Source organism: Chelonia mydas, chromosome 3 (genome assembly GCF_015237465.2).
Source record: "Chelonia mydas isolate rCheMyd1 chromosome 3, rCheMyd1.pri.v2, whole genome shotgun sequence".
Lineage (NCBI taxonomy): Eukaryota > Metazoa > Chordata > Testudines > Cheloniidae > Chelonia > Chelonia mydas.
Window position 1 is genome coordinate 61,553,185 of NC_057851.1, and position 26,625 is coordinate 61,579,809.

Genomic DNA, 26,625 nt, shown 5'->3' on the forward strand with positions numbered 1-26,625 from the left:
TCATGTGTTATTCATACTGGGAGATGGATGTTGTGATGCAAATAGGGTGTGTGTAAATATATAAGGCTACAACAGCTGATCAGTGTGTAATTATTTTTAGAGGACACTCCTGAGGTTGTGTTCTTTATTTAATCATAAAAGTACTTGTTCCTCGGTGGAAACAAAAACTGACTGCAAATTACAAGGGTACTTCTCCCCACCCCCATCCTTTTCCCAATACAGTGAAACAGAAAAAAACTGTGCTAATTTGCTCTGTCATTTTAAAAAAAGGCACAAAAAGAGACCTACAACACTGCTGATGTCCCTTGTAGACAAATTTCTACTGGGAAGAGAGCTTTAAATACTATAGTGTATTGATCCTGTGCATAGTGAAGTGACAGATATATGAGACAAACTCCTAGGTTCATAATTTGGATTTTATCAGTACTTAATATACGTGTAAGTAAAACTTTTTTTAAAGTCAGGTTGGGTGGACTGGTTAATTGGCTATATTAGGTAGCTGGTACAGAATAAGAACCTTCCCTCATTAACCCCCTTATAATTGCTACTTTGTTGGCATATAATTTCCTTGGCTAATAAAAACATCCTTAATTTTGAGCAAAGAAGTGGAGGAGCTTTCATCAGAGCTGACAGATGTGTAGAACACACTACATGATATAGGGACCAATCTATTCTAATATAATGAGCCAGGAACTCCAGAAGTGACAGGAAAAGGCAGTGGCATTGGGCCTGTCCCAGGATGAGACCTGTGTGCTCCGCATGCCAGTCAAGCAGCAAAAGCAACAGACGGTAACATGGATAGAGCAGGAGTCTGGGGGGATCTAGGACACCACTGGCAAGGGTAGATGTAGTGGCTGGGAGCTCAGGGCCTACAGCTAATATGAGGGTTTCCTTAACAGAGGGAGGGGAAATGAGAGGCTGGTGTATGGCTGGGTTGGAAACCCCCTGTGACTGCTAACTTGCAGAAACACACCTGTCTCTGGTGTTACTTTGTCCTCCCACTCCCCTCTTGCTTTATTCACCTGTCGTGTATGGGCTACTCTTACATGGTGAGCTCCCTTGGGCAGGGACTGTCTCTGTGCTATGGGTACATATGGCACGTAATACAACGGAGTCCTGGTCAGGGTTATTTAGGGTGCTGGAACTAGGGGTGCGGAGGGTCCTACTGCACCCCCAGCTTGAAGTGGTTTCCACCACATACAGGATTTACAGTTTGGTTCAATGGCTGTCAGCACCCCCATTATACAAATTGTTCCAGCACCCCTGACTGCCGTGGCCTTGGACAAGTCACTTCTCTGCTTCAAGAAGTCTGGTGGCACCTTAAAGACTAAGAGATTTATTTGGGCATAAGCTTTCGTGGGTAAAAAATCACTTCTTTAGTCTTTAAGGTGCCACCGGACTCCTTGTTGTTTTTGTGCATACAGACTAACACGGCTACCCACGATACTTCTCTGCTTCAGTTTCCCAATCAGTAAAATGGGGCTAATCCTTACCGACGTATTTCAGAGGAGCACACTAAGGATTTATTATTACCATCAATAAAGAACACCAAAGTTCTCAATTTGCAGCACCAAGTAGCTTTGACCTGCTTCCAGAGTGAAAGTGCAGACTAAACAGACAGGAGGATGTTTTCTTAATCCTCTTTCACACTTTAATGTCTTCCTGCCAAACATTAGAGAGTTCCCTAGGGACCTTTCTTTTGTCATCATTGTGTTATTCTTCTCTCAGAGAGCAAGCCTCGGCTTTTCGAAATGCTAATGCTGCTAACCCCTATCAGTTATCACATGTGGTTAATGCTTTCTCAGTACTCAAGATAGATATAGGAAATGGACCCCCCCACACACACTTGTGTCAAACACCAGAACTCAACTGTGAACAGTCTGGTGTTCAAGCCAAAAACAAAGCTATGCAATGATGTTTTGTTATCCTTCTATAAGAAAGAAAGTGGATTCAATATATTATATTCCTGGCTAGCTTTTGATAGATTCAGAAATGAGAAGCTTGTTGAAAGCCACTGTCAGTACATTCATCATCATCATAACTTCATTATTTGTTCTGCAGAATCAGTAAGCATAGTAGAGTTTCTGAGGCTATGTGCTTGATCATACCTTGTTTCAGTGTAAAACTCCTAAGAAAACAATAAGATGAACTCCCCCTCCATATTTTGTACTAGGTTTTTCTAAGGGTTGCCAGACAAAAGGATAATTAATTAACTCTCCATGCCATCTAACATCCTGATGGCTAATTAAATCCATTGTGCCACCTGCCATAGCATGTCTTGTTTAATCTAGTGTATAAGTCTATACCAGTAGGGCTAGATTTTGCCATCATTTACACCCTAGCCAACCCCAATAAAGTCAATGGGTTTGCATGCGGTATGATTGAGGTCAGATTTATGATTTTAATAATTTAATCCACTGATTAACGGTAACCTGACAACCAATATGCCTTTTTGTTCAATAAATAAATGTTCTTTGAATTCCAAATTGAATAATTTGTTATCCAAAAGCCCCTCAAACATGACGAAGTGCCTCCAGTCTAATGTCACTTAGAAGAGAGTAAACAAAATGAAGCTCAGACTTTGTGCTTGTAACTTTCTTTCTCTACAGAATTCAGCTGGGTGGATGGGGTCCGTATAAGGAAATGCATTGTGTATACATGACAAACAATTCATCAGCAGTCAAAGATAGACAATGCAGGTTGGAAATACAAACAATGAAATATGTGTGAAACAGGAATGTAACAACATTGTTTAAAATAGACTATACAGTCATTTAATATTGCAAATAAAAGCTTTAGGCTTGAGACTGTGATAGTTAGAGCCGCTCTTTCACAAGAACATAGTATGCACTGTCATATTAAAAAAAAAAAACAACCCCTAGACTATCCACAAAGCTTAACCACCAAATTGCCTAAGTAACCGTCTTTTGTTTTAAAGTCTTCAATTTGTTGGACATTGAGGAAGTGGCAAACCAGAAGATGATTGAAATCTATGATCTGTCACCACAGAAAGCGTTGATGCATGGACACTGTGAAAACAAAAAGCAGTAAAACAGAAATAAGATAAGTCAACCAGATAAGTACAAGATGGTGCCTCTAACTCGCCTGCAAATTATGAGAAAATGGTGACCTTATTGCATGGGAAGCCCACAGAAATAATGGCACTTTATACTATGTCCAAAGCACAGCGCAGATGGTGAATAATGTACAGTGTCAAAATGCATTACCGTTCATGTTCTTGGGAGATAATATGATTACATCCCAACTAGCCATATTGAGTAGATGCTATTTTTGGTTTTCATGGATTTCAATCACTAGAGGCTGGTGCCACATGCTTGCAAAAGACTACCCAAATAAGACTGGGTGAGAAGACAGGCAACCTCTGTCCATGCCAATTAAGAATGCATGCTATGTCACATCACCCGAGAAGACATTACATAGCACATCCACATAGACCACAGCCTAACATGCTGACCAATATGGTCTCATTATTTCCCTTCTGTCAGTATCTTTCTGTTGTCTCTTGTCTTATACTTAAATTGTAACCTTTTCTGGAATAGAATGTCTTTTTGTTCTGTGTTTGTACAGTGCCTAGCACAATGAGGTCCTAGAGATCCCTGACTAGGGCTTCTAGGCACTGTGGTAACACAAATAATTAATAACAACAAACAACAACAACAGCATAGCCCCACCTGTGAATACATGGTTGTGCCATCAGATGAAATATCACCTATCAGCCAACCAAATATTACACATGCACTTACCACTGATTTCATGTGGAGTGTGGATATAGCCTCAACATAACAAAGCTACACTGGCTCCTGAACAGAATACAAGCACTTGGTACGTCCTTACAGGAGTGCTAATCCTCTTAAGTTTGCCATGGTTAGTATTAGGGCTTCAGTTGACAGCCATATTAATGACACTGAAAAACCTGATGATCAGGGCACTTGCCAGTTTTCCCCAAGTTATTTTCAATCCTCATTGCCTTAGATATCAGCCATATAGGCCCCACAACTCTTCCCTGAGAAGATGACTATGAGCCACATCAGGCTGAATAACCAGGAGGCAGGACAAAGTTTCTTCTTTATTTGGTATAATATTTACTAGTACATTGGGTCTGAAGAAGGAGATTGAAAGGCTGTAAATATTTAGGTTTTAAACCAGTATCCTACAAATACTATTGCACTGCACTACAAAATTACTAATAAAAAAAAATTGACTCTGGGTTTTTCTGGTGACTGATATTGTGAACAAACTGTCATAGCTAATACATGAAATACATTATTCCTGATCTGTGACAGAAACAGACATTTTCAGGCCATTTATGGGCTTTGCCAGAGCTTCTGGAAATTTGGTAAATGCTGTATAAGGCATGGAAGAGCAATGCAGTTTTTCCCCTATTAAATAGTTGTCTTGTAACTGTGTAAACCTTCTTTAGTTAAATAAATATGCCTGAAGCCTGCAGGTTTTCATTTTCTATGGCACCCTAAGAGTAGCAATTGCTTCAGTTCTTGCATACTGGAATCTCCAGGAAGCAGCCAGCATTTTTCTCTCTCACTAAAAAGGATCCTGTTCCCTTTCTTTGAGCTGTAGGATTTCATCATCAAAACCTTCCTGAATTAAACCAGATTAAGCTGAATGGCTCAGAAAAGCAGAACTGCACAGCATAGCTGTGAGTAACCACCAATTTATGTAGCATAGGAGTTAATTATTAGCATCATTTGATTTCTAATGAGTAAATCCCCCTGGAGATAAATTCTGAAGATTTATCTCGGACCATCAACAGATTCAGCTCTCTTTTCCCCATAACCAAGATCCACCTTCTCTCCTACACACGTCCAAAAGTAGCCCTAGTGTTAGCAAGCACAATTACACTGAAGCCAATGTGCTAGAAATATATGTTATTTCAAGAAATTTGAATCACACTTTTAAAATTTGTTTAAATTTCAGCATTAAAGGGTTTTTGAACTTCTTTGGGGGGCCTATTGAACTAATTGAAGTTTCCCCTATGTGCAACAGATCCTTCTTGAGGCCCCTAACCTCTCTGTAATTAAGACACCCTCGAACATAAGAACAAAAGAACTGGCCAAAGGTCCATTTAGCTCAGCATCCTGTCTTCTAACAGTGGCCAATGCCAGGTGCTCCAGAGGGAATGAACAGAACAGGTAATCAAGTGATCCATCCCCTGTCACCCATTCCCAGCTTCTGGCAAACAGAGGCTAGGGACACCATCCCTGCCCATTCTGGCTAATAGCCATTGATGAACCTATCCTCCATGAATTTATTTAGTTCTTTTTTTAATTAAATTCAAATTAATTTAAAATGAACTAAGACCCCTTGACCTCTGAATGAGAGCATCCACACAGGGGATTAATGTGCTTTGCATAATACACTTTAACATCACACTTTTAGTTAATCCACCTTACTTTTTCTGAGGATCCTTGTGTAGACAAGCTTTCTGACAGACTAATTTTAGAGTGTAAGCTCCTTAACTGCAGGGGTGGTGCCTGGAAAGTGCCTAGCATATCTGTGGTGCTGTCAAAGAGAAAAAACAACAATGTTCCCAAAACATGATCCTCCAGAAGGCTTGCTTTTTTCTAGTAAAAGTTACACCATTTAAGCAAACTGCTTAAAGAGTTGTACGGTTAATACATTCAAACAGCTTTTTGCAACAGGCTTCTCCAAAACAGATTCATGCCTCATTTATTACATACATTGTATTTGTATGTTGCTCAGATACACCACATATCAAATCCTTTTCCCCAATACTTTATCAGCAAGGTTTTGGATCCTGGATCTTCAGCATCAGAGAACAGACTTCTACTGCTTGAGCTCCATTAGTTGGTAGCAATGGTGGACAACACAGAGGCCATGCATGCTCATTCAGAGTTTCTTCTTAATTCTGCCATTAAGGGCACAGCTTGGCCCCCATGGAAGAAAATAGGGTCTAGCTCACAAATTCCACATACCCATGATCTGTGGAGATTAGGTGCATAGGCCCAAATGTGCAGAGGTCCTCTGTGCCTTCAGGATCATTGCACCTCTGCCTCATCTCTATTGGAGCTGCCTCTATGTTGCTCAATTCCTCCGCTTAGAGGCAGCACTGCAGAAGTTAATATTGGCTATGGTTGCACTAAATTGCTCTGCCTCTTGCTGCTGGGTATCCTGGGGCACCCACCCCCATCCTGCCCACTACCCACTAGTGGATCCCTGAACCTGCAGCAAGTTCTCCATGGGGGTCTAAGGAAAGGTAAGGATGGTTAACGATTCATTCTTCCACATGTTGCAGAAGGGGGGGATCTACACTCAGATCGAAGTATCCATTTGTAGCAAGGGGGTTGCTGCAGAATGGTAACCCCAATTGCTCTGCCCCTGGAAAAAAAAAGTCTGAATAAAAATAAAATAAGACTGGTTTTGAGTTACAGGTCATTAAAATTAGCACCAGAGGTCAGCGGTAGGTTGGGGACCCAGCACAGCTCCTTGGACTCTGCAGGGCACTGTGCGCTAAGGGAAAATGGGAACCATGAAGAGTTTATAAGCTCTGCAGAGGAGAGAAGAGCAGGGGAGCCAGGAGTTCGAGCTCCACAGGGAACACAGCTTTTTAGCTCAGTATTTTTAAAAGACATGGAAATTAAACAGCAACCGTTTAATTTAATGTAAACAGCAACCTTTCAGTTGAGGTTGTTACTTATTGTTATTTATTATTTGAGTTGTGGCAGCAGCTAGGAGCCCCAGTCATTGACCACAACCCCATTGTGTTAGCTACTGTACAAATACAGAACAAAAGATGTTGCATTCCCCAAAGATTTTACCAAAGTTGACGTGTACGTAACATACTGTATCCCAAGGAACACTACAAACTGGAGCAGTTAAAGATATGCCAGTGAACGGGTTAATGGACGATATATTCCAGTATTTTCACAGTTCACACATTCCTTTAAACGAGGGCCTGATCTAAATCCTAATAAAGTCAGTAGGTCTTTCCATTGATGGAAGTGGATTTAGGGTACATCTACACTTCAAACTAGAGGGTAAATTCCAGTCTGAGGAGACATAACCGAGCTAGTGTGCTAAAAATGGAGCATAGCCACGGTGGTGCAAGGGGCTAATTGCCACAAGTACATACCGGCATCTTAAGCAGGCCTATATTCAGGGTGGCTAGTCCCTTCCACCACTGTGACTACACACTATTTTTAGTGCACTAGCTTGATCAGAGCTAGCGCAGGTATGTCTCCTTGAGCTGGAATTTATACCTCCAGCTCGAAGTGTAGATACACTCTTTGGAATCAGGCCCTGGATATATAAACACTATATCACACGGCATATTCAAAACACAGGCATAATCCAAATGGGCAGAATTCTCAGTGAGTGACGCAAAGAAAGCTTTTTGTATGTAGCCATGAACAGGGTAGTGGTTTTGCACCTAGCATAGCCAAAAGAGTGAAGCAGCAGCAGTGTTCCCAGAACCATACAGTTTTTAATAGCATGAGCCATAGCACCCAGGGAGGTCAACCTAGTCTCTACATAGTCTCACCTCTCTATAATCATGAACACCAATCCTAGATGGAAAAAGAAAATTGAAGCAGGAAGTGTGAGACCGGAAGACTCTTGACACAAACCACACTCTTTGCAGCTGCTAACAACCATCTTCAAAACTGCCTAAAACAAAATTCAAAACAAAACAAGAAATAATTGCTCCCTCCCAGTCACCCATGTTTAAATGTTAAGGAATCAGAACAAAAGCCTGCTTAAGTTACTCCTGGGGGAATTTTGCACAGAAATTATCGTTCTGTGCAGAATTTCCTTCTCCCCCCGCCCCACAGAAATGGGCTGCAGAGCTGTGACTGCCATGAGTGGCCGATGGACCCGGCAGAGCCCAGCTCACAAATAGAAGACATTGCTGGGGAGGAGTGGGACAGAGCTGGAGGGTTCCAGGCAGCTGCAGCTCCCCCATGTGCCAAAGGAAGGAGAGGGCGGTGCACAGGAAATTCCACAACTATCCGGGACTCAGCATCAGGCTGTTTCTCCCTTCAGATCCCTGGACTCTAGGAGGGTAGGGGGTGCGTGCAAGTGCCTGGGCTGTGGGGGACAGGGGGTTGCAGCTGGGCTCTTGGCGGGGAATGGGGAGCAGGTGTCTGGGCTCAGGGTGCCCTGTGGCAGGGCTGGGGAGATAGGGTGTGCAGATGGCTGGACTAGAGGAGCCCTGTGGCTGGACTCTCGGGGTGAAGGGGTGTGGGTTACTAGCGCCCCCCACTGGGCTCTGGGGAGAAGGCAGAGAAACAGGAATTCAGTTATCATAGGGATTTCTTTAAATCTCTACTCCTGGGGAAATTATTTTGTGTCTATATTGTTACAGACATAGTTGCTGACAGGTATTTTGAAATAAATTACCAAAATAATTCAAACTGGCATGATTATATAGTGTTATTTTGACAATAAAATATGCAGAATTTTAAAATGTGCACAGAATTTTTAATTTTTGGTGCAGAATTCCCCCTAGGAGTATTCGGTTCATAACTATTATTCAGACTTCAGCAGCTATGCAGCCACCACAAAGCAAAATGCTTTTAAAAACCTACTTTATTGGCTTTTTTATTAGTGCTGGGACACTGAAGTCATTCTTGTTACATTTCCTTCTGCTACCACCACAGGCACTGTCTGAAACAATCTTCAGCATAGCTGGCATTAACAACTTCAGGTTACCAGTACAAAACCAGTAACAGTGACATTTAATAGGGCAATGACCAACACATGCCTATACCGTCTGTTCAAATCTTACGTCCAAGCCAGTAATTTAGTACCAATGGGCCACAGGTGCTGAGCACCCATCACTCTGTTGGAAGTCAATGGAATTTGCAGATGCTTGGCACCTCTCAAGACCAGTAATTTAAGGCTCCAACATGCCGCGAGACCCCTGCTGAGATCAAGGTAAAGTGCTGTAGGCTAAATCTCTAGTTTCTAATGTGTGCACACTCCATATGGAAGATAAGGGGCCATACATTCTGCCCCAACTCACACCAGTGGTTGAATCATTTTTCCATCTTGGCCTCCTTTGTTCTTTGGCATTTATACAGCTAAAATTCAGTAAAGTCATTTTATTCTTCACTGGAGCATTGTACACTTAACTTTGATTGATTTGCAAAAGGAGAAAGAAAACCATCTCCCTTTCTCTTTGTATGCTTTTGTTCTCTTATAAATAGAAGGTTCTTTGTGTCCAACCTTTGGTTTGCAATGACTCCTCCACCCTATGGCTCAGGAGAAGCCATCACAGTCTTTCTGGTTTTGCATTTTTCCCAAGAATATAATTTGCTTTAAAAAAAAAAAATCTTCCCCTTCATATCAAAATCCCTTCAGCCACTCCTAATTTTAGTTTTCCTGAGCAAACACTATCCTGTAATTAAAACACTGACGGAGGAGAACATTATAGAGCTTTCTAGCTCCCGTCAACATTATTGTTTAATTCCAGAACCTTGTGTCTGAGAGTTTGGTAAAGTGACTGATTATGTAAAAACTTAAGGATTATCTAGGAAATGGAGGGACGGCAGCAAAATGGCCCTGGTGGGGTTTAGAATAATTCCTTGACTATAGCTTGCCTAGGCCTTTAATCCTAAATACCCTGAATGTATCCAGATCCTCCCACTTTTGTGTCTATCTCTGCCTTTGGACTCTGTGGGTCAGATTCTCAACTGATGGAGATAGATGTAGCGTTTCTCTCCTTCAATTTCTCTCCTTCATTCACACCCCGTAGGTACTAGACAACAATGCCAAGTATTATTACTTCTTTCCCCAAAGGCCAGACATGCGGTTTCCACAGCATGCTTAGTTCCTACTGGCTGGGGAAACCAGGGCTTCAGGTCGGGGGCACTGTCCCAGAGAGCAGAGGAGGCCCCCCATCTCTGACATAGCTAATAACAGGATTTTTGTGTGTAATTAAAAAATCCTGTTGAGAAGAGGTTTGAAGCAACAAGGGGATTTTTACATTGGGCACATGTGGAGAGTACTAACAGGAGCCGTACTGGCTTTACCATTTTCTAAGCATCTCTGTTAAAGATTTTAAAATGACAACACAAAATATGTAACAAACACTGTGTGTGCCATGGAGCAAGGGACCACTGGGGATGTGAACATCCATAGGACAAAGCTATTGAAGGGTTAATACAGAAAGGAAGTTGGCTATTATCAATTTCTATTATTCACACAATATATGGAGCCCGCAAGGAAGAAACAGAGAGACCCAGTTGCAGGGAGCATGCTACAGGGGTTTCTTATTTCTTCCCTTCCTCTTTCTGCCCTTGCAATACAATAAGTAGAGAGCTCTGCATGCTGTTACTTGGGCGTGCACCTTTCTGCCCCGCCTGAGGGGTCTCTAACATCAATAGCACTCTCTCTTGGACTCTTTATTTTAGGCCATGTGAGAGGGGCTGGCTCCTTACACCCTCGCACAGCCCCATCTGATGTTGCAGCTTCCCAGTGAGGAGAGGGGAAATTGTTAAATATGAATTGCTTGTGGGTTGTTCTGGTTCATGGGGTGGATTGGTTGTAGTGTCACCCTGGTTTCCTGTTATTCAGGGGAAACTTATTGTTAATTAAGAAAAGAAAAAAGGAAAAAGGGAAGCAGATTGGATGAAGCTAAAAAGAGGAGCTAAGGAACTAGAAAGGTGATTTCAACACCCCAGCTGCTCAGTCCAGGTTTCTGACGGGAGTCGTCTCAGACGTAAAACAAAGCTTAAAAAGGGGGTAATAAGGCCACTATTCAATTTTGGTCACTTGTCCTTTGTAAGTCAAATTAAATTTACTTTTAATAGTGTTTTAAATGTGAGTCTCCTATTTTTGGTACCCACAGTGACCTCTTGACTTCTTTCTGCCCTTTTTTTCCCCTCACTGCTTCAGAGGAAGGCAAAAAAACCCAGAACAAATCTGGCCAATTGTGTATTGCGAAGGGTGGGGGGTGGAATCCTTTCTGACCCTTGCAGGCAACTGGCAGAAGTTCTGAAGCATGAGATTTGATTATAGTAATTGTCTTAGTGCACAGCTGTAAGTGTTATGAGCATGTTGAGGGCAATGCAGAACTTCCTGTTCTCTCCAGGGCCCATTGAGGATGGGGGGATTCACAGATTCCAAGGTCAGAAGGGACATGTGACCATTCAGCCTGACACACATACCCCAGCCCACCCCACTCACAAAGACAGGCCACAGAATTTCACCTAGAGCTAGAGTAAGGTATATATTATAGAATATTTAATCTCATTTTAAAGACTTCAAGTAATGGAGTCCAGGTTTCAGAGTAGCAGCCGTGTTAGTCTGTATCCGTAAAAAGAAAAGGACTACTTGTGGCACCTTAGAGACTAACAAATTTATTAGGGCATAAGCTTTCATGAGCTACAGCTCACTTCATCGGATGCATCGGATGGCTTTACTGGGTCAGACTAAAAGTCCATCCAGCCCGGTATCCTGTCTACCGACAGAGGCCAATGCCAGATGCCCCAGAGGGAGTGAACTTAACAGATAACGATCTAGTGATCTCTCTCCTGCCATCCATCTCCACCCTCTGACAAACAGAGGCTAGGGACACCATTCCTTGCCCGTCCTGGCTAATAGCCATTAATGGACTTAACCTTCATGAATTCATCCAGTTCTCTTTTAAACCCTGTTATAGTCCTAGCCTTCACAACCTCCTCAGGCAAGGAGTTCCACAGGTTGACTGTGCGCTGAGTGAAAAAGAACTTCCTTTTATTTGTTTTAAACCTGCTACCCATTAATTTCATTTGGTGGCCCCTAGTTCTTATATTATGGGAACAAGTACATAACTTTTCCTTATTCACTTTCTCCACACCACTCATGATTTTATCAGGACTGTCCCTATAAAATCAGGACATCTGGTCACTCTAACTTGATATCCCCCTTTTTATCCATCTGACAATCACTTTAGCCCTTTTTGCCACAGCATTGCAGAGTGCTCAAGTTGAGGCAATTATCTATGATAGACCCCTAAGCCCTTCACTAAGCCCAAGACAGTCTCCCATAGTGTAGGTATAGCCTGCATTCTTCATTCCCAGATGTACTACCTTGCATTTGGCTATAATAAAATGGATTTGTAGAATTACGATCATTTAACTAGGCGATTCAGATCACTCTGTTACTAAGTTGCCCTCATCATTACTTACTACCCCACCAATCTTTGTGTCCTCTGCACATTTTGCCAGCAATGATTTTATGTAATTGTCTAGATCGGATAAAAATATTGACTAGAGTTGGCCAAGAACCTGTGTGACTATTATATAGAGTTAGCCCAAGAACTTGTGTGACTATTGTGACTATTGTGGTTGCTTGGAGTAAAATCCTTGTTGGAAGTGTGTAGAATAAAGCAGATGGTTCAGCTTACTGAGATCTTTGCTCTATTTTCATTACAGTACACATTATTTTGGCTTATTCCACCTGTCTGCATAATTTCCCTGCCCTGGTGAACCTACAATGCCTTTTATAAACTAGTTTCATATGTCTGAGAACATATTCTCAGCCTCTCAGGTGCCAGGAGGCAAGCTTTACTAACACATCGTATGGCCACTGAAAGCCAGCATATCTTTTATATCTTTCCTCATCCTGAAAACTGGCTGACTACTGTAGTTTCAAGAGGTTTCTCATGCCTAAAATGCATGTGATAGAACAAAGTTACAAATATTGCCAAAGTTCACAGGAACCCACGTGGGTGAATCTATTGACTGATATGTTGCAACTTGACAGGAACACGTTATTCTTTGAAAGTATGGGAATATCTCCAGTTCAATTATTCAAGACTAACTCATGGAGAAAAGAGCCATATCACATATACATGAGTGATTGCTGCTTGAACCAAACTAGCTTTACAGAAAGTTATGCTTAATATCAGCCAGACTAAGTCTAATATTCCAGAGTCTAAACTTATGGATCTGGAGCAATCCAAGCAGTGAATTTATTAACAGTACAATCTCCAGACAGCACAATGGTGGCAGATAAAATGTTGGGGATGGAGTACAGTTCATATATCTAGCGCGGGATATGCATTTCAGCATCCTCCATTCCTCCAAAGTCCTGATTTTATTGTGCATCTATGCTGAACACGGTCCCATATTTTTTCCCGCATCAGTGTCCCAGAGTCATCTAAACTATAAGCTTTTTAGGAAAGATCTTGGTCTTACTTTTCTGTATGGATTGTGTCTACACCCAGAAGCTGCATCTGTTTAATTTTGATACCAGGTTAGTTAAACTGGTGCAACTTTGTGTGTGGACACTCACATCAGTTTAAACCTCAATATAACTGGTTATAAAAATGTACATATGCAAGCTAAACTGATATAAGCCAGGTTCACACTGATATCAGAGTGTATTAAAACATTTAATCTGTTACAACATGTGTAGAACAGGCCAAAAGCAGCGAGCACATTGGTTCTATATAACTAATGAATCATGTGGAATACTAGGAGACATTTGCAAATGTAAGCCTCACTTCTGAACACAGGTAAATGAGTTCATTATCCCATCTCTAACTGTCTGGAATCTAGATAATTACAGTTCACCTTTCCCTGTTCATAAGCTGATTTCATTTGATGGCATTTGCAGACCGTGGGATCACTCCTACTCCATTAAACTGATGCTAGATACAGGTTCAGGTACATTTATTCTGCCTACATCTACTTACAATGTTTTCAGACAATGACACCTTATCCATTAAAATTAAATCTACATTTGATTCCTGGCTTGAAGCCAGGAATCCCTGTGTTTGGGTGCCTTGATTGATACATGTTAAGTCCAGGAGGACCATGATCCTCTAGTCCAGCGATTCCCAAACGGTGGGTCGGGACCCCGAAGTGGGTCATGACCCAGTTTTAATGGGGTCACCAGGGCTAGTGTTAAACTTGCTGGGGCCCACGCCAGAAGCCCAAGCCCAAGCTCAAACCCCACCACCCAGGACCAAAGTCGACCAAGGCCGAGGGCTTCAGCCCCAGATGGTGGGACTCAGGTCTTGAAGCCCTTGAGCTTCGGCTCTGATCCTCCCACCCAGGGCAGTGAGGTTCAGGCTTTGGCTCCCCCGTCCAGGGCAGTGAGACTCTGGCTTTGGCACTCCCACCCAGGGCAGTGGGATTCAGGCAGGCTCAGGCTTCAGTCCCCCGTCCTGAAGTCTTGTAGTAATTTTTGTTGTCAGAAGGGGGTCATGGTGCAATGAAGTTTGAGAACCTCTGACCTCCTGTATATCACAGGTCAATAAATTTCTCCCAGTTCAATACACAAGCAACTTGTTATGTATCTACAGAATTCTATATTTTGAAAATTAGCACCTTTATTCTTTGAACAGACTTTTTGTTTTACTGTTCTAAACCTCTAGGTTGCTTTTGAATGTGTTTCTTCCACACCTGCATGGGACAGCCCTTCCTTCCCACTGTGAGAGACTGTACTGAGTCTAACACTTCTAAATGAAATCCTCTTCAACTTATTCTTAATTTAGCAAAGCTTCGCTGACAAGAAATGAAAAGCACAACTGAGGGAATTCATGACACTGTGGAATACTGGCAACTTAATAGTGCGGATAGTTTTGCCTTAGGGAACCAGTACATTCCATCTACTGTAGGTGTTACCCCTTTCCTTCAGTTTTTGGTCATTCCCAATAATATTCTTTTTTCTTCTGAATTATTTTTATTCTTTTTCAAAACTCTGAATGATAGTTATTCCTGTTGCTCTCCTGACAGGCTTACTGCATAGATCAGTGTTTCACTCCGTAGACAAATTAGAGGGAATTCAGCTCAGAGCAATGAACATGATTAAGGGGCTGGAGGGATAGACTTACTGCATAAAGAAAGATTAAAAGAGATAAATACAGTATACATAGTGGGGTATGCAATGATTAAGCGATGAGGAAGACATGATAACAGTCTGTACTGCAAATATTTGAAGGGTATAAACATGAAGGTGGCAGAGCAATTATTTGGGATAGAAGTGATAGAATCCACACCATCTCCCTTCTTAGATATTTAAATTAATTATATTTATTACTTATTTTAGCAAAGTAGCATCCCAGAATGGGCAAGGCACTTTCTAAACACAGAGGAAAACGTGGCCCCTACCTTGAAGAGCATACAAGACAAAGACAGATGAGACAAAGACAGATGAGAGGAGAGGGGAAAGGATGCAATGTACAAGCAAGATAGGAAGGGATAGGCACCTATCTTAGTAGTTGCAAGGCTGTTCATTTGTTTGTTTTATTTAAACACACCAAATTCCCCTTCTCTCTCTGCAGTTCTGCCTCCTTATCTTTCCCCCACACCAATCACCTGGTTTTAATGCCACTGTCCTTATTCCAAGCTCTTCACACAAATGAGTGGCAAACTCATAAACTAAATAAATACAGTAAATAAGCATACGACTTAGCTAGTTTTCTGTAGGTGTTGCAGAAGAAGTGGGTCTTCAGGAAGGACTTAAATGAGGAGAAGGTGTTGGATGGCAGAGGCTGTTGTGGGCCCCAGTCACCATACCATGCAGAATTTAAATTAAAAGGAAAATTTAGACTGAATAAAAACAGGAAAAGCATCTGACTGGTCAAAGGAGCAAAGCACCAGTAGAACAGGAAGCTGGTCTCTGTGGAGGTGATCAGTGAGCTCCACCAGAGCTCTTGGGAGAGGTATGCGGATTCCAGCCAGGGTAATGAAGGGCAGAAAGGAGACCAGAAGGGCCATTGGGAAAGTGACCATTGTACTACAAGATAATGCTTGGAGAGCTATTTAAACCAGCTGTGCTAATCTCTGTCCACACTAGCACTTGAATAGTTCAAAGTTATCAAGCAGGGAAATTTCCCTTTGGTTCCTTTACATGCGGTTAAATTCACACATCCTTGTTTTTATGTTTGACATAAGTAGACTCTCGTGTAGCTCATTGAGTCTCCTTCTTATTTTATATTCATTTTTAGAAGAATACTATTCTTTCTAAACCTTTTGAACTGTGGTCCTTGAGACAGTACCATTCCAGTGGCTCTTTGCTAACTACTACTAATAATTAACACGAATTAGCAATTTCCATTCATGAATTCCCAAGCATTTCACAAAGGCAGCTAAGCATTATTACTCTATTTTACATATAGAATAGCTGAGGCACAGAGAAATTAGGGTCTATATTTTAAAAACTGACTTCTGATTTTTGTTGCATCCTAGTTTTTGGGTGCCCTGATTTTTAGGTGCTCAGTTATCCTGACAAAGAGAATACCATGCATTCATGACTGATGGCACAGTCAGGGCCCAGAGGTGCTGCTGACAACTCACATCTCTTATTTATAGTTATGGGTGTGTAAAACTTTTGAAAGTTAATCCCACAGTCACTCACTCCCAAACGGTGGGTCGGGACCCCAAAGTGGGTCATGACCCAGTTTTAATGGGGTCACCAGGGCTAGTGTTAAACTTGCTGGGGCCCAGGCCAGAAGCCCAAGCCCAAGCTCAAACCCCACCACCCAGGACCAAAGTCGACCAAGGCGGAGGGCTTCAGCCCCAGATGGTGGGACTCAGGTCTTGAAGCCCTTGAGCTTCGGCTCTGATCCTTGCTGGGGCCCAGCACCACCAAGAAACACCCAGAAACAGGTCCACAAAATCAGAGACTACTTTGGACCAAGACTAAAAAAGAAATCAACAGCACAGACAAGAATAGAACCCAGCTCACCTGACCTATGCTGAATCCACTAGACCGTACATCATAGAAATAGTCAAGTGAAGAAGTGGAAATAGAGAAAAAACATTTAGGTGTGACTGACTGTGGTAAATTCCACTGGCATCAAACCAGTAAACTGTGCTTTCTCCAGTTCTACAATATCCTTTTCACACTAAAATGAATCAAATTGCAACTATTATTCCAAATATGTCCTCATAAGACCCCTTAAATGGCAAATACAATGAAATACTCTCCTTCTCTCCTCTGTTAGCACTGTGGATTTTACTTTCAAATATACCTTGTCCTTTACATTTGACTCTGCTTCCCTCACATACTATATTGTTCTACCATCTATCACTTTTGCCTGCTGTTTATCAGACCCAACATGGACTGCAACTGCAGACTTAGAAGATGTATGGAAACTGTGTCCCAGTCTCTCCAAAACTTGTCATCTTTCTTATTAACCACTCTTCTCTTTCTCCCTTCCCCATCACCAGTGACAACCAGGAAGGTGTTGTTAGCACTGTGCATCCCCGAACAGCCCAACTGCAGAATCTGAGGCTTGGGAAAGTTCAGTGAACTCTTAAGGTGCTATGCCATGTAGATGCATATTACCCTAACTAATTTCTATACCGCTCAGAACTGGGTTTACTTGCTTTTTTCCCTGCTATTTCTCTAAGTGCCAAAGTTTCAGTTTTATTGCCCATTAGAAATTTGGATGCCTGTCCTGCTGTGCATTTTGGAATGTGACTAAGGATGTGATTCAAGACATGTTCTCCTTTTGTGCTTCTTTATCATTGGCCCCATTATCTAATGTTTCATGGCTGAGCCTCACTTTATCTGGAAGATTTATTTGTTTCATATGTTCCTGGTTGCAACCTTCTGTTCAGCCAGAGTTGGATAGCTCTGCATTCCAGGGCTTTCTGCCTCAGCGATCTAAAGCAGAAAATGCTGTTCCTGGATTCTTCCAGAGTGCAGTCTATCAGATTAGTACATCTAGGCATAAAGTGCGAAATGCATGAAACCACTTCGCTATCTAAACTCAGATTTCAGCACCTAAATCCCATTCTTAGGTACCTATGTCCCCCACTGTGATCCATAAAACTCCAGCCAAACTCTGCAGGTGCCTGAACTCACTTGGAGCCCAACTTTTTCAAAGTAAAAATTCCCTAGGCACCTAAATTTTTGCCTCTGGACATTCATGCTCCTGCCTTAATCTAGGCATCTGGCCTCCTAGCTCCCACCTAAGCCCCAGAGCAATTCACAAACCAGGAAAAGGTAGGCCTTTGGCCAACAACTCACCCAAGGGACCCAATCCAGTAGGCACATTCAGAGGTCATCTATCTGATCAGGCCAAATTGGGTTAGAGGAATAATGTTTATCCCAGTGGTTAGAGCACTTGCCTGGGATGCGGGAGACTCAGGTTCAATTCTCCACTCTCTGCCAGAGGAGGAGAAAGGTAGGAGACCCCTTTTCAAATCCTAGGTGAGTGCTCCAACCATGGAGCTATGGGATAGTCTGACGTGGGGCTTCTTCAGTCTCTCATGTTGAAGCTGTTCCACTATGGATTTAAAAGGAAAGAGCAATTGGGCCAGAGAGAGGGGGAATGACTCTGTAGTCCCATAGTTTGGATACCCACCAAGGGTGCAGAAGACCCTCACTCTCATGCCCCCTGTAAAACCACTACTTCATGACTTCACCACAGTGGAACAGCTTCAGTAGGAGAGACAAAGGGAGCCCCCACCTCAGAATATCCCATAGCTCAGTAGTTAGAGTACCCTTCTGAGAAACCCCTGCTCAACTCTTTCCCTCCCCCTCCAGCAGGGAGGGGGGAATTGAACCCAGCTGACTGTGCTAATCATGGGCCTAAAAGTTATATGGGCCTAAAAGGAACCTGCTTCTCTGGCTGTTTTGTGTGTGGGGAGGCAGGCTCCTAACTTATTCCCTCAAGAATCTACAAAGGTGCCTAACTCAGGTGAGGGGCTCCCGTTCGTGGATTCCCATGGCCAATGGGAGCTGAGGGTGCAATGCCTGCAGGCATGGGCAGAGCTACGTGGTCATGCCTCTGCCTAGGAGCCAGAGGGAGGTGTTGCTGTTTCCTGGGAGCTGAGGTAAGCGCTGCCCAGAGCTTGCACCCCAACCCCCTGCCCCAGCCTGTACCCCAAACCCTGGCCGCACCCCAGAGCCTGCACCCCCAGCCAGATCCTTCATCTCCCCAACCCCCTGCCCCAGCCCAGATCCCCCTCATGCACCCCAAACCCCTCATCCCTAGCTCATCTCAGAGCCCACACCCCCAGCCAGAGCCCTCACCTCCTCCCACATCCCAACCCCCTGCACTAGCCTGGAGCCCTCTCCTGTATCCCAAACCCCTCATCTTAGGCCTCACCCCAGAGCCTGTACCCCCAGCTGGATCCCCCACCCCCCAAACCCCTGCCCCATCCTGGATCTTCCTCCCACACCTTGAACCCCTCATTTCTGGCCCCACCCTGGAGCCACACCCCCAGCCCAGAGCCTGTACCCCCTCCCACACCTCAACCCCCTGCCCCAGCCTGGAGCCCTCTCCTGCACCCCAAACCCCACATCTCTGGTCCCACCCCAGAGCCCATACCCATAGCTAATCACCAGTGCAGGCTGTTGCTATATTGGACTAGTAATGTTGTTAGTTTAGAGATGCACCTGGTGGAAGCTTTAACAGATAAATTGTCAGGAACAAATTTGTAAGCTGCAGGTACCACTTACAACCAGTTGCAGCCATTGGAATTTCTGTGGTAGGTTCCTGTGCAGGCCATGCCTCATGCACGCCTCTAAGCAAGTGCAACTTTTGTCTGGCACAGTAACTAGACCCCTAATTGTGCTCTCCCTTGAAAATACTTAACAAGCACAAGTAGAATTAGCAATTGCTATTATAGGTGCAAAATTCCAATGTAATGCTGCAAACCCTTTGAAAACATAGCCCACACGGCATCAAGTCTTGTCTGAAATTGTATGTTTTGGCTCTCTGGGGATTCAAGGGTGGTTTACTTTTCTTAGTCTCAGAGTAGAATGCTTCACCTCTTGTTTACCTGACCCAAATTGTGAGCTAATAACTCTGTAGCAGGCAGCAAAAGTCTGTACACAAAAAATACAAATACACTCGCTTTACAATGCAATAGAAATACAGAAGCTATTCCCTATTCTTTCTCCCTACCCTTTCCTGCTCTGCTGAGCAATGATCACAGGTGTTCTGTTAAGCCAGACACTTTTTTACAAGAGGCTGAATAAAATTGCTTCTTCAGTTAGACCGCTCATCCTTGAGGAATGTTCAAAGAATATGCTTATTTTCACATCGAGCCTTTAGGAAGGCAATAGCAGCAAGCAGGACCAGGAGAATGAATAAGATGTCCTTCCCACAGGAATGGAAAAGACCGTGCTTATAATAAAACTTAGAATGTGGAAACCCAAAAGTTTCTGTGCTTTTATTGGACACACACATGCACTGCTGCCTACTTTACAAGGGGTTGCTGGAACAGTTAAACTGCTGATTCTTAGAAGCAGGCTTCTGTGACTATTCAGAGGGCTGGAAATAATGTTCTTCTGGGTCTCTGCAGAAATGTGCTTTTTAATGCAAGAAAAAAACCCCTCTTTTCTCCAGTAACATTCCTGTCTACAAATGTATCAATCTCTTCTCCACCTGATGGTGTTTTTCCATAATGCCCTAGCGGGGTAAAGAAGAAAACTTGCTATTATTTCTGCCAATTGCTTATTGTTCTTCCTTTGAAGTAGTCCGTAAATTGGATATTTTATAAGCACTAACTGAAAGTTCATAGAATCATAGAATATCAGGGTTGGAAGGGACCTCAGGAGGTCATCTAGTCCAACCCCCTGCTCAAAGCAGGACCAATCCCCAATTAAATCATCCCAGCCAGGGTTTTGTCAAGCCTGACCTTAAAAACTTCTAAGGAAGGAGATTCTATCACCTCCCTAGGTAACGCATTCCAGTGTTTCACCACCCTCCTAGTGAAAAAGTTTTTCCTAATATCCAACCTAAACCTCCCCCACTGCAACTTGAGACCATTACTCCTTGTCCTGTCCTCTTCTACCACTGAGAATAGTCTAGAACCATCCTCTTTGGAACCACCTCTCAGGTAGTTGAAAGCAGCTATCAAATCCCCCCTCATTCTTCTCTTCTGCAGACTAAACAATCCCAGTTCCTTCAGCCTCTCCTCATAAGTCATGTGTTCCAGACCCCTAATCATTTTTGTTGCCCTTTGCTGGACTCTCTCCAATTTATCCACATCCTTCTTGTAGTGCGGGGCCCAAAACTGGACACAGTACTCCAGATGAGGCCTCACCAATGTCGAATAGAGGGGAACGATCACGTCCCTCGATCTGCTGGCTATGCCCCTACTTATACATCCCAAAATGCCATTGGCCTTCTTGGCAACAAGGGCACACTGATGACTCATATCCAGCTTCTCGTCCACTGTCACCCGTAGGTCCTTTTCCGCAGAACTGCTGCCTAGCCATTCGGTCCCTAGTCTGTAGCGGTGCATTGGGTTCTTCCATCCTAAGAGCAGGACCCTGCACTTATCCTTGTTGAACCTCATCAGATTTCTTTTGGCCCAATCCTCCAATTTGTCTAGGTCCCTCTGTATCCTATCCCTGCCCTCCAGCGTATCTACCACTCCTCCTAGTTTAGTATCATCCGCAAATTTGCTGAGAGTGCAATCCACACCATCCTCCAGATCATTTATGAAGATATTGAACAAAACCGGCCCCAGGACCGACCCTTGGGGCACTCCACTTGATACCGGCTGCCAACTAGACGAAGTTACCTAAACCAAATTAATAGTTAAAAATAGGGGGTGCAGAGGTGTGTTAAATCCCTGAAGATTTCTTTAAAGGTACAGTTCATTACAAACAAGATGTGAGAGGGCAGAGAGTATGCGGTCTGGAGTGGCACAAGGGACGATCCTGGTTGATACAGAGGGTCAGGCAAGATACACAGGGAGGTCTTTTCCAGATCTATGTCATCTATGATACAGAAGAAACCTTTTGAACAAATCTTTGGTGGAACATCAAATTCCCATTGACACTGCCAGCCCCTTTTGGAGGTCATGTTTCTGTTGAAAATATAAAACGGACTTAATTATTTCCATCCCTGACTAATAGTGTCTTTGGTTGTGCTTGCAAAATGTTGAGCTGCTTTCACCATTTTACCCACTGTTCGTTTGGCCCCTTCACAGGAAAGAAAAGTATTAAGTATAAACCAGCCCAAACCAGCAGGAAGGCTGAAGTACTTCTGAGCTAAGTTTCTATGAAGAATGCTTTGTGTCACCTTTGCACACCCTGAGCTTTGCTTTAGGTTTTGGATTTGAAACCAAACCTGAAATTGCTGAATTTTGCCAGGTTTCAGGTCAAAAGTACGTGAAACCACAGGGTTTTCCATGCTTTCCACCCAACAATAAATTCCTCTTTGCATCTGAAATTCAGCCCAAGCTCGCTTGAAAAGTTTTGCTGTAAAAGTTTCTCACAGTTCTAGCTTGAAGGGAGTTGGAGCACTATACTGTTCTCTTAGGGTTTGATCCAGCTCCATTTAAGCTGATGGGAGACGTCATTGATATCCACCACGCCCACCGCGATTAATCCTCCATCTGCAAGTCAATGGCAAAGCACCCATTGATGTGAATGGAGCAGGATGAGACCCTTAAATTGTACACCGTTGATGGCACAGTGAACAGCACCCAGTTGCATAAAAACATATAGCATTGTTTCTTATTAATTTACTTACAGGAGCAATGCTGAGGGCAGGTTTTCTGTGAGTACTTTCTAATACTGCTTTCCTGCAGACTGCCATTCATACAGAATCAGAGTTCAGAAGCAGTAAGCAAAGTACTGTAATATTTCATCAAAAATGTGGAAGCCATTAAGGTTGAATTACAGCGCAGTCTATAATGATAGACACACGTACTTTTTCTCAGATAGTACATTAGACCGATTAGAACATTTTTCTAACACCTCTGATACACAGATGTGGAATCGGATATTGCCACGCACTCTTCTGGTTATGCTATACAAGCAATCCATAAAAGCCATTTACTTATACCAGATACACAGTGATTCAAACAAGGATTTCTGAAGAGCCCTGCTAAATTCTCTGTGCTCCCTATAAAGATATAGGGGGGGAAATAGATTATATGCAGTGGTACTGGAACAATTTGTATAGTGGAAGGTGCTGAGATCCATTGAACCAAACTGTAAAGCCTGTATATTATGGAAACCACTTCAAGCCAGGGGGTGCAGAAGCACCCCTCCTCCCCACTCCTTTAGTTCCAGCACCTATGATTATATGAATGCAGAATGGGACTGTGTAAAGATTATACCATAAAGCCACACAAGAGATCTGTTTACATGGGTGATCATAACTTGATATTTAGTAACCAGAAAATCATACTATTTTTAATCGGGATTTTGATAGAATTTTCTCAAAGTTGTTGCTTTGTTTTTACTTTAAGAAAAAAAACAGAAAGCCAGACCATGCCAGAATGCTTATTCTATGCACCATTCAAAGGCTATGAGAGAGAGCATCTTGCTTTCAGGTCTTATGAACATCACAATTGTTGTCCTACAAGATATACAGAGGCTGATGCTTTGCCTCAATCCTGGCACATCCACAAGATGCTCCTGGAGAGCCCAGCCTTATTCTCTGCCAGTGGTCAAAGTGGGGGAAAAAATTGATGGGGCTATTCTTCCATTCTCCACCCACAAGTATGCTCAGAAGACATTGATGAGCAGATGCCACTGTGAGGGTGTGACCTTAACACACAGAATAGAACTAGAGTGAATTTCACCCAGTAGAAATTAGATAACAAATTACAGGAGCCAGTTACAGGAATGATAGAAGTGAGATGAGAGGTTTCCTTCCTTGTGGAAACCTGCAGGGATTGCAATGGTGAAAACACTACCTGCTTTTGTGTAGCTGAGGCACCTTTGTGCAATGTGGCTTAGTGCATAGAGCACTGGCTTAGGAGACCGGAGTTCTTTTCCTGTGTCTACTGCTGGGTGACCAGGAACAAGTCACCTCCCCTCTCTTGGTTTCCCCATCTATAAAATGGTGCTGATCAGACTGGCCTACCTTGTCAAATGCTTTTAGATCTCTGGATGAAAACCAGTAGGTATTATTCCAGTCAGAGGTGAATGTCCCTCCCTGTGGATTTTTGGCCCCACGCTGGGTGAGCTGGATGTCTCAAATTGAAGTGTTGTGGCAATGAAGGAGAGGTAATGATCTACTAAGTGATCCCTAATTAGGAATTTATTTGCCCCAATGATCATTAGCAGTAAGAATAATAAGCCTGGCTGACTCTGCCACTGGCACTGAAAGCCTCTGAACACCAGCACTTATGTGAGCTTTCACTTGAAAACAATGTTTCCAGGGCCTGGGCGCTGAGAAAAGATGGGAAATGTGACTCGGTGCAATCCAAGGGCTCCCAAAAGGTTATTTAAAAATAAATTTTATGATTCTTAAGACAATTTCCTGATTTTTGAACATTGGGAATTTTCAGAGACCCTTCCCCTTTAAAAGTCCTTCCAATTATAGGGACACTCAAGTCTCCAAGTTTTACAAAAGCATCAGTGGCGGTCTGTCTAGTTTATAATGGTTAAATACAGCTACACCCCAGGTCAGGGCTTATCTTCAACCCCTCCCTACTGCAATCAGCTTGTACCTTGGCTGGTGGATCCTTGTGGGTGGCAGAGTTCACAAGGTGTCTTCCCTACAGCAGCTCTGCTGTCAGAGTCAGCTAATACACAAGCACCTCCCGCCTGCTTGCCACTCTTTCCTGTAACAAACTCTGCCTTCTAAAGCTCTTTTTCTCCGCAGAGTGCAGGCTCTCTAGGAGTGCTGATTTACTACCAGCTGAGCCCAGAGGCACTCGTTAGGCTTTTCCTAATTGGGACGGGGGTGTGCCACACCACCAGTTTCGAGCATTGGGTGCTGCTGGTCCCTATCTGGGTGCACTGAGGATTTCTGGTTCAAGTGCTAAGGGCCTCCGATTGGGGAGTGTCTGATGCTCCCAACTGGGTAGCTTGGGTTCAAGCACTGGAGTCCCAGGTCCTTTGCTGGCTATGTGAGAGCTGGGACGGGGTCTCAGATCTTAGGAGCCTGGCTACTGTGAGGCTTCTGTTGATCCTGGGCAGTTTCACCAGCTAGGCAGCTACTCTTCCTTGGCATTGGAGGTTGCAGGCACCCACCACCACCACCTCTGCTGCAGCAGCTCCTCAGACTTGCTCCTGCTGCCCTTCACCAGCCTGGAGGAAAAGAGCCATTACAGTGGCTCCTCTTCCTGTTCCCCTTGGGTGACTAGTGTGGCTCCCTTTGCTGACAGCTCATGCCCCAAGGTCAGGCAGCAACTCTCTTTAATTTTGTTGTCAGGCTAATACACCTGACAGGCCACTGGCAATGATAGGCAGCTTGGAGAAATGCTGGGGCAGCATCTGAGCATGTATAAAATGTCAGTTGTAAGAGATGGTCCCACAACACCTCAGCACTGTCTGGATTGTTAAACAATTTTGAAGAAACATTGTTAAAAAAGCTTTGTTGTGAATGGGGTGCCCATGAAAGGGGCCAAACTGCCAGCCTGTGATAATATTATCCATTACTTCTGCATGAAAAGCAAACACTGTGGGCAGGAGTCCTGCAAGTAGACGTGGCCAGAAAATTTTTCATCTTGACCTTTCTTTAATGAAAAATGTCTTTTTAAACAAACCAGAAATGTTAGTAAAAATTCATTTTCTTCAAAATGTTTGGTCTTAAACTGAAATATTTCAGTGTTTGACTTCTTGTTTTTTCAGCAAAAACCTAAAAACTTCAAAGAATATTTTTTAGTTTTGTGGAAAAGAAAAAATTTTCCCAGTCAACTCTACCTGCTAACCATAGCCCTTATCCCTGAAGGCCCTTACTATATACTGTATTCAATCTCTATATGACTATACAAAATACTAACTCTAAATATCAGTGCTGGCCAACATTTTCATTTAAACTCTTTCATTTTAATCTGAAAACTTTTTTTGAAAAAAAATTCTGATTTTCAAAATTATCTGCACTTTTGCTGAAACCAAACATTTCAAATTTTCAATTTTTTAATCCCTCCCTCCCACTCTTTTTCCTTTTTGCCCCTTAACAGAATTAAATGATTGAGGTCCAGGGTGGGTCTGTCTGTCTGTCTTTCTTTCTTTCTTTGCCAAATTTTTCCAAAGGTGAGGAAGTTTTGAAAAGTTACATAGGAGCACAACGAAAAAATGAGGAAAAACTGTGAATTCAAAAAAAAAAATCCCAACACCCCAAACACAACCCCCTGAACCTCATTCATTATTCTTCACGCAGTGCAAAAATGAAGTAAGGCACAACAAAAACAAAATTTGAAATTTCAGAACTTTTTTCATATATTTCATGTGAAATTTAAAAACAAAAACCTGTTCCATGTCTAACTCTGAAAAATCCAGGGAAACCTTTGAAATAGCATGTTAGATATTGGCAGACACTGAGAAGTGACATCCAATCCAATATTTGTTGAATATTTAATAGATTCAAAGTCCTTGAGGAAAAAAATGTTCTATGTAGAAATCACTTTGAAGCTTGATTTTTTTCACTGCCAGATTATCTGGGACAGTCATTTTTTCCAGGCCCTGTCTAATCCTTGTTATCACTATTGCTGACTCATCTCCCAGTGCTGAAAGTAAAAACCATTTTATGGGAACACCAAGAGGCCCTAATTGAATGAAGAACAGGAGTACTTGTGGCACCTTAGAGACTAACCAATTTATTTGAGCATAAGCTTTCGTGAGCTACAGCTCACTTCATCTGATGCATAAAAGTGGAAAATGCAGTGAGGATGTCTTTATAGTCTCTAAGGTGCCACAAGTACTCCTTTTCTTTTTGCGAATACAGACTAACACGGCTGCTACTCTGAAACCTAATTGAAT

The 26,625-nt window shown here is 42.9% G+C and overlaps 1 long non-coding RNA gene across 1 annotated transcript in view; it reads right to left on the minus strand.

Moving 5' to 3' along the window:
• LOC122464984 overlaps positions 1 to 23,871 on the minus strand; it is a 64,895-nt gene extending 41,024 nt beyond the window's left edge. Inside the window, exon 1 of the long non-coding RNA XR_006289465.1 lies at positions 23,780 to 23,871. This is a non-coding gene — a long non-coding RNA (uncharacterized LOC122464984). The remainder of the gene's footprint in view (positions 1 to 23,779) is intronic.
• Between the last annotated feature and the right edge of the window lie 2,754 nt (positions 23,872 to 26,625).